Here is an 8,983-nt window from a genome sequence, read left to right as displayed (position 1 = left end):
GGAATTTGTTTGATGGCAACTAACCCGCGCGGGGCTAGTGTGCTCATTTATATCATTGTTTTTACGCTAAGTGTCGATATCTGAGTTTATTATGTGCTCTTCCTCGCGCGAGGCAAGTCATAATGTGACGTGAGCTGCGCGAGGCTGTTATTATCAAGTTGTTATGATAAGGAGTATGGTCTCACGTGCAACCTGTTATGAGGTTTGCGCGACTTTTGGGACCATACCCCTTCAAGTCCCCCCAGTCCAGTGCTTCACCATGCGCAACGCAAGTGGTTGGAGTTCTGGACTTAATAAGAATAAGAGAAGGGGAAGTATTGCTTTTGGTCTTGACTTGTATGGCGCATGTAGAAAACTGCCGTTCTTCATGCGCAGGACCAAGGCAGGTGTGGGGTGATTTGTTATTGTGCCCTTTAGGCGCGCGAGAATATAGTAGGTTATATATATCTGGCGCGGCTCCTGTAACTTCTGTATGAAGTTACTTGTGCGTTTTATGGCGGGAAACTTCGAAATTTGAACTTCTGACAGGTTGGTGAGATAAGTCGCTGAGAGCGACGCTTGAGTTGACCCCTGGCACGGATGTCATCATGCCGCCTACGGCGGTTGCACTTCATGTCAGGAGAGTGGGTGCCACGCGCGCGTGATAACCGTCGTCCCTGCTTTTCCGCTCGACGTGGCAACCTCTCGTTGGTTGCCCTTGCGGCGAATGCGGCACGGTTACCCATCGCATTAAATGCGATGGGTATATATACCCGAAGAGAAGGTGAGAGGTTCTCACTTCTCTTCGTTTCTTCTCCACTTTTCTCTCAAAACCCTTTAAATCTTCAAAGTGTTCTTCAAGATTTGTTTGAATCTTCAAAATTTTTCTTCAAGCTTTTTCCAGATTTTCTTAGAAATATGAGTGAGGAGCATCAAGAGGCTCCTGTAAGTGAGGAAGGACCAGTTCCTGTCCTCAAGTGGGATCTGGGTCTCTTCGAACAGATTGTTCGGAGTTTCAGATTCCCACCGGAGTGGGACGCCCGGTATCCGGCTCAGGGCCAGACCGCGGCTGATGCCCCACCCGGCTATATTACCCTTTACGAAGATTTCTTTCTTCAGGGTAACTTCCGGCTGCCGGCGACCAACTTTCTGGGTAGTATCCTCTCCTACTACAAGTTTCATATATCCCAGATGAGTCCACCCGGGATGGTGAGGGTGAGACACTTCGAGTTCTTATGCCGGTCTCATGGCATTGAGCCATCCGTAGACAAATTTCGATCATTCTACCAACTGCAAAGGACGATGGGGTTCTTCTCGTTTGCAAGCCGAGGTGCGGCGAAGAAGATCTTATTAAATCCCCCAAAGAGTTTCCATGACTGGAAACCCAAGTTCTTCTTCATCAGGGAAGAAGTTGTGCCGGTCGCTATGACCTTTAGGGAGTGGACGGAAGCCATACCCAAGGAAGATCTGTCGATCCCAAAAACTGCTTTGTGGTACCAGCAGCTGACCCCAACCCCGAACCGGGTGTTTGGGGAAAATGTTCTAGTTGCAGCAAAGATGAGTGACCAGTGGCCACCTAGCAGCAGGGAAGTTCCCGTGTTAAAGCTTGGCGATCAAGGTTAGTCGTTTCTCTGGTCTTTTTTCCAAGTAGGATTTCTTTAATTATTGCTTACGTATCTCCTTTTATAGAAGCGCAACTCTACCAAGCTGCTTTTTCTACTTTTGGAGGCTCTATGGGCGTTCGCCCCTTGCGCGACGACGAGGAAAGCTGGTACGACCAGATTAAAGGAAACTTCATGTTTCCTACTGCTGATGCTTTTGCTTCGCCACCCGACGCTACTGAAGGTGCGCAATACCCTAAACCTCGTCCATTGCGGTCTGTGACTCTCGCTGGGAAAGAGACTTTCTATCTTTCCAGCGAGGAGTCCGTAGGGTCTTCCAGCGGCGAGCTAAGCTCTTGGTCTAAAATATTTGCAGGTGTGTTGCGCGACTTGGGGATTGACCCAGAGGAGAAAAAGAAGAAACCGGTGAAGAAGAAGAAGAAGGCGGAGCCGGAGGTGACCAGCAAGGGCACTGGCCCTAGTCGCGCAACTACTGCTGCTGGCAAAGGTACTCTTCGCCTTCGTCAACGTGACTTGGATGATTATGTGATCATCAGTGACTCATATGAGGGTTTATCACATGCAGCTAAGGGGAAAGCTGGTGCTGGTGGGTCAAAAAGTTCTGGAAGCGCGGGTTCTCGTAACCCAGATGCTGGCGCGACCCCCAGTTTTCCCGAAGATGAAGAGGAAGATGCTGGTGCCCAACTTATCGGGCGAAAGAGGGGTAGGAGCGAGGCTACGACTGGTGTGGCTTCCGCGCCTACATCTGTGGTGATACCAACGATAGGGAAGACGAGCAGGCTGCGCTCGTTGTATCAGTTTTCTCCTGGTATGTTCCTTTTCTTCTCTTTTCTAAAAAACCTCTTTGCTTACATACACTTGCCTTAATTTGCAGAGATCAAGAAGAAGACCCCTGAAAAGGTGGTTACATTCAGTGAGGCTGGGGTAAAGAAGCCCAAGTTAACTGTCAAGCCCACTGATACTGCTGCCCAGGACGCCGCGAAGGCGGCTGAGGCGCAGCGAAAGGTGGAGGAGACGCGTATGAGAGAAGCGGAGGCGAAGATTGCGGAGGAGAGGAAGAAAAAGGAAGAAGAGAAGAAGAAAGAGGAGGAGAGGAAAAGGAAAGAGGAGGAAGAAAGGAAGCGCAGGGCGGAGCAGGAGCGGTTGGCCGAAGTGGCCAGGAAGCAGGCTTTGGAGAAGGAGTTATCGGCGAAAAAGGCTATGGATCAGCCTCTGAAGTCTCCAGGTCCTGAGGTCACTACGCCAACCAGCACCGGCCCTGTAATTACTTCGAAGGGGTCTGGCCGCTACTCTTCAAGCGGCGCGAGCTCTGGTGGAGCCGGTGGTTATAATCCTAACGTGATAGGGGCAAAAGATACCGTTGGAGATATCTACTACAAGACATATACCGAAGAAGAGCGCGGTGATGCCCTCCATCAAGCCCCCTGAAGTTTAAAACAGAAGGATACATTTGTGGAGTTTGGCGCTGCGCGTGAGTGGTATTTGAATTCCTTCCCACCTGGTGAGGTCCATCGGCAAAGGGCAAAACCCCATGAGATGTTATATCGAACTTATATTCTTGGGGAGGCTAACGCCCGTGCTGCCAACCATCAAATTGTTCGCGAATGGCGGACGATGGTCAGGGAGCGTGCCGACTGGGAAGGTTACCGCGAGCGCACTTTGAAGCGGGTTGCTGAGTTTGAAAAGTCGAAAGCCGCGTTCGATGAAGAGCGAGCCAAGTTTGAGGCTGACAAGAAGGCGGAGGAGTGGGGCCGCGAGGGGCTGCAGAAAAAACTCCACAATGTTGAGGAGCAACTGGCCAAGGAGAAGGCCGAGTTTAAACGTATATGCGCCCAAGACAACGATCGTGCTTATGCGCTTCGACAGAAGATCGTTGATCTGGAGGCTAAAGTTGCAGATCTGACCTCGCAGGTGGAGGGAGAAAAGGCTGCCAAGCAGCAGATAGAGGTTAGTTCTATTCGCTTTTTCCTTACTTGCAAATTTTCTTAAGTCAATTCTTCAAGCTGTTTTCCAATTTTCAGGCTGAGTTGACTGGAGCCAAGGTGCAGTTGTCCAATAAGGACAAGGATCTCCAAGCTAAGGACGTTGAGATTGCGGAACTCAAACGTCGCTTAAACGAGCAAATAGATAAATGTGAGTCTTTGGAGATTGACCTTGAGGCTGAGAAAGTCAAGGCCGCTGATGCTGAGGAGGCGCGTGCCGTGAGCACTGTTGCGCTGAATGTGGCCCAAACCAACTACTCTGAGGCTCAAGGTATCGTCGATACGCTTGTCTCAGAAGCGGAGTGGATGCGCACTCGTGGAGTAGTGTTGGTAAGTGCCTTATGCTTTTTTCTTAAAGTTTCTTGCTCTAAGAGTTCTCTAATGCTTATCTTTTATTGAAGGTTGCCAACTCCATTCTGAACGCGAACGAGCTAGATCGCGCCGTAGCGGCTCTGACAGATGCGGCGCGTGCGGTGGGTCATCGGGGAGGCTACCTGGAGTGTGCTGATCATGTTGAGCAAATGCTTGGGCAAGAATTTGATACAAGTCATTGCTCAGTGACAGAACATGCTGATGCTGCGCTGGCAAGTGCTGAAAATTCCTATGACAACCTCTCCTTGCCTGTCATGGAGTTAGTTGTCGAATCGTTGAAGAAAGACGACTGGTGTCAGCGTCTTAAGGCAGTCCTTGATCCACCAGTTACCGTCGAGTTGTCCGACGAAGAGCCTGCCGGCGACGACGGTGATGAAGATGGCAATGATGATGATGGTGAAGACGACGGAGATGATGGTGATGATCGTCGCGAAGAATAGGAGAGTTTGTTGAGTAGGTAGTTGATAGGCATTGGTGCCTTTGTAATTTCTTTGATACTCTATGTATGATGCTGCGCAGTTGCGCAAGTTGTTAATGAAACATTTTGTTTTTTCCGTTACAATTATTGCATTGTTATAAAACTTTATGTTAAATTAGCTCGAATAAATGGAAGCGTTTTCTAAGTATTAAGGCGACCACCCGGTCTCGCGCTTTGTTTGCGGAGGACCTTGGAGGTGGTTTGAACAACCTTGAAGTGCTGGAGTGTTTTCGCGCTATTCAAAAGTTTAACATGCATTTGTAACGAAAAAATGTAATAGAAAAACATGTCGTATGTTTCCATTCAAGTCAGAAGTTGGCTCTTAGGCCTTCGTACATATTTGTTAACGGCTCGCAGCCGGCGTAGTGAATTGAAAGCTGGCGCAATGCCGAAAAATTACATATAGCATTTGCGCAATTGTTGCGCATTCCAAGTTCTTGGTAAGATGTGGCCATCTAAGGTGCGCAATTTGTATGCCCCTTTGCCCAGGACCTCATGGATCAGATATGGGCCTTCCCATTTAGGTGCCAATTTCCCTGGGCGTTCCGCATTGGATGCTTCGTTGTCGCGAAAGACGTATTCCCCTGGATTGAAGGTACAAATGCGAACCCTTGTGTTGTAGTACCTTTCCAGCTGGGTTTTGTACTTGGCCTCTCTGATCCTCGCGATTTCGCGTCTTTCTTCTAACAGGTCCAAGTCTAGGCGCCTTTCCGCTTCATTGTCCACTGTGTTGACCGTTGTCATGCGTGGCGAGGGCAGGCCAATCTCTGCCGGGATTACCGCCTCTGAGCCATAGACCAGGCTGAAAGGGGTCTCGCCGGTACTCGTCTTTGGCATTGTCCGATGAGCCCATAAAATGCTTGGGAGCTCATCAACCCAACCGCGCCGCCTTGTTCCTAATCTGGCCTTTATCCCTTCGACGATGCATTTGTTCACGCTTTCCACCTGTCCGTTGCCTTGTGGGTGCGCAACGGAGGTGAAAGTGTGTTCGATGTTCATCTCCTTCATCCAGTTCTTAAGATCGTCCGAGGCAAAGTTGGTGCCATTGTCTGTCACGATCTTAAGCGGGAGGCCAAATCTGCATATGATGTGTTCCCAGATGAACTTGCGCACGATCATAGCTGTGGTGGATGCAAGGGCTTTGGCTTCTACCCACTTTGTGAAGTAGTCAACAGCTACTATGATGAACTTTACGGCGCCGGGAGCATCCGGGAAGGGTCCCACCATGTCAATTCCCCATTGTTGGAAGGGCCATGCGGTGGATACGGGGATAAGATCATTTTTAGGGCGCAGCGTTTTTGGAGAGTGCCTCTGGCAAGAGTCACACTTACGGATCTCCTTCATTGCGTCGACATGCATACCCGGCCAGTAGTAACCGGCGCTCATGATCTTCGCGACAACCATCCGTGGTCCGGAGTGAATGCCGCAAATCCCCTCATGGATTTCCCTTATCAGATAATTCGCATCCTGGGGGTCCACGCAGCGCAGTAGTGGTCCCAGGAAGGATTTTCGGTACAGGATACCGCCATTCATTTCGTACTGTAAGGCTTTGTTTTGGATCTTTCTTGCTTCCGCTTTGTTCTCGGGAAGCACCCCCTCTTGCAAGTACTGGATGATGGGAGTCATCCATGATGGCTGCCCTGTTTCGATTACGTTAACTTGGCGCAGCAATACCGATGGGTTCTTGAGTACCTCTATCCTTACATCCTTGGCGAGATGTTGAAAGGAAGTCGAGGCAAGCTTGCTCAAAGCATCGGCAGGCTTGTTTTCTGAGCGATTAATGTGTATGACTTTGTGGGATTTGAATTGCTGTAGCAATTCCTTCGCTTGTTCCAGATACAAGGCCATGACTTCTCCTTTTGCGTCGTATATGCCGTTTACTTGACTTGCGATCAGGAGTGAGTCAACATGTGCGCGCAAATTCTTTGCTCCCATCTTGATGGCGAGGCGTAGGCCTGCCAGGAATGCTTCGTACTCAGCCTCATTGTTGGTGTTTTTGAAATCCAACCTAATGGCGTAAGTAAACTCGTGATTCTCGGGGCTTACTAGGCGTAAACCTGCTCCCGCGCCATCTTCATTTGATGCCCCGTCGGTGTAGAGCATCCAAGTTTCCTCTGTATCCTGTTTGGGAGTCTCTATCATCTCGCATTCTTTGACTTTATCAGCCGGCACCTCTGTGATGAAGTCGGCTAGAACCTGACCTTTGATTGCTGGGCGTGGCCTATACAAAATGTTGTGACCTCCCAGCTCAATGGCCCACTTCGCCAATCTGCCCGACGTCTCAGGCTTCTGTAGTATGGTTCCGATGTGGAAGTTTGTCAGCACGGTTATCACATGCCCTGTGAAGTATCGGCGCAGCCTCCTGGAGGCATGAAGTAGCGCAATGATGCGTGTCGGTGTGTATATAATTTAGATATATTTTTAAGCCCTTTTTACACTTTTAGCCAAGTTTTAAATTTATAAAACACGATATTTACTAACACTAAACACACATATGGGCAAGTGCACCCATCGTGGACGTAGTATAGTGTTGGTAAGATACCGAGGTCGTCCAAGGACACAAGAGCTTTTAATACCGGTTTATCCTCAACGTCTAATCAAATCAAAAAGTTAGAAAAATGTTTTAAACTAAGAAAAATAAAAACTAACTAAATGCTGAAAAATAAAATAAAATAAAAAACAGATAGACAAGATGAATCACTTGGATCCGACAAGTGTATTAGTATAACCTTTGATTATTTTCGCACTTTTGCACTTGTTTAAGAGATTATCTTAGTTATTGTAGTAGGCCCCTTTTTCGGAGGTGACGTTACCCTCAACCCAGTAGTTTGAGTCAGCAAGGATACAATCCTAAAGGGTTGGATTATTGAAAGATAATGAATTAAGTTATTAATGCAAATTATGGTAGGCCCCGCTTTTGGCGGTGACGTTACCCTCGGCTAAGTAGTCTGAGTTAGCAGGGATACAGTCCTAAATAGCCGGGTTATAGTATTAATAGTAGTTAGCTTATGAGGGGGTCAAAGAGTTTGGATCCCCGCCATCCAATACCTATGGGCATTGAAGGAGATCCTACTAAATTTGACCCAGGTCCCAAGCAGGACCTCTAAACGCTGAACAAGGGCAAGACCTTTACCAAACCGTTCCCTTAACCCCCGACCAGGTAGCCAACATACCTCCATATAGACCGTGGAGATATGAATGGTGAAAATCTTTTATTTTATATAGACAGTAAAATAATGCCAAGACACCACGGACAAACGATAAGGAAAGATCACCTTCAACATAAGTAACTAGTTATTAAAGTCATTAATACAAAACCAAATAAAAAGTGCAAAAGATTAAAAATAAAAAGTATTATACTAAACACTTGTCTTCACCAAGTGATGTAAGAGACTTAGGCAAACATGGCCTTGATTGTCAAGAACTCTTACGATCAATCTTGGATCCCGAGACGACTCACACACTCTATGATGAACAATGGATGATGGTGGTGGATGATGGTGTTATGGTGGTGGTGGGTGGTGGATGAAGTGTGAGAGAGGTGGTGTGCCAAGGGATGAGTTGAAATGAAGCCAAGCACTCCTATTTATAGGCTGAACAGAAGCCTGGGCACGGCCCCGTGTCCGCTGGACACGGCCCCGTGCCCGTCTGACACTCTCTCTCTTCATTAATTGTAATTCGCAATTACAATAAATGCACCTGCAGCACTCTGACCACGCCCCCGTGTCCGCTGGGCACGGCCCCGTGGTGGGCAATAGAAGCTTCTATCACTTTGTCTTTTCTGCCAGGGCTGACCATCCTGGACACTGCCCCGTGCTCGCTGAGCACGGCCCCGTGTTGAGCTGGACACGCCCCGTGTCCGCTGGACACAGCCCCGTGTTGAGCTGGGCACAGCCCCATGCTCAGCTGGGCACAGCCCCATGCTCAGCTTTCTTCTTGTTTTTGCTTTGGGAGATGCTGTCGAGGAGTCGGGCATGCCACGTTTCTTCCTTTTCTTTGTATTTATGTCGGATTTGGCTGCATTTTTGCTTCTTTTGTTCATTTAAGCTCTTTTAACCCTGAAAATACAAAAGGAAGACAAAAGCACACTTTTTCCAACATTAGTACTTAAAAAGGGTTAGTTTTATGCCTCATTTGATGTAATTTATATGTTGCATTTTACTCACATCAAATATCCCCACACTTGAATCTTTGCTTGTCCTCAAGCAAAACTCTTTAATATGTGGCTTACACTCCCAAATGGAATGGGTAGAAGAGAATGTTTTGGGCTTGTCTTGAGTGTCGGGAATCCAAGATCTTTATTGGGTTTTATTTTTATACTATTTATATCCTATTCGTTGTGATTTATTTAGAACGTTTCATAAGAGAAATTACTTATTTGGGCATAACATGCCTTTTTAAAATTTCATTTATATACAAGTTCACATACCTCACGGGGGATCACTCAACACTCGGCCGAAGGTGTATTTTTAGTGAATCACTCGAGAGCGGCATGGAACTTATTCCTACCATAGGCTTGCCAAGCAATCAATCCTCCTCCTTTTTAACTA

This window comes from Helianthus annuus, chromosome 8 (assembly GCF_002127325.2).
Source record: "Helianthus annuus cultivar XRQ/B chromosome 8, HanXRQr2.0-SUNRISE, whole genome shotgun sequence".
Lineage (NCBI taxonomy): Eukaryota > Viridiplantae > Streptophyta > Magnoliopsida > Asterales > Asteraceae > Helianthus > Helianthus annuus.
The sequence above is the reverse complement of the archived record's forward strand: the minus strand, read 5'-3'. Positions refer to the sequence as shown.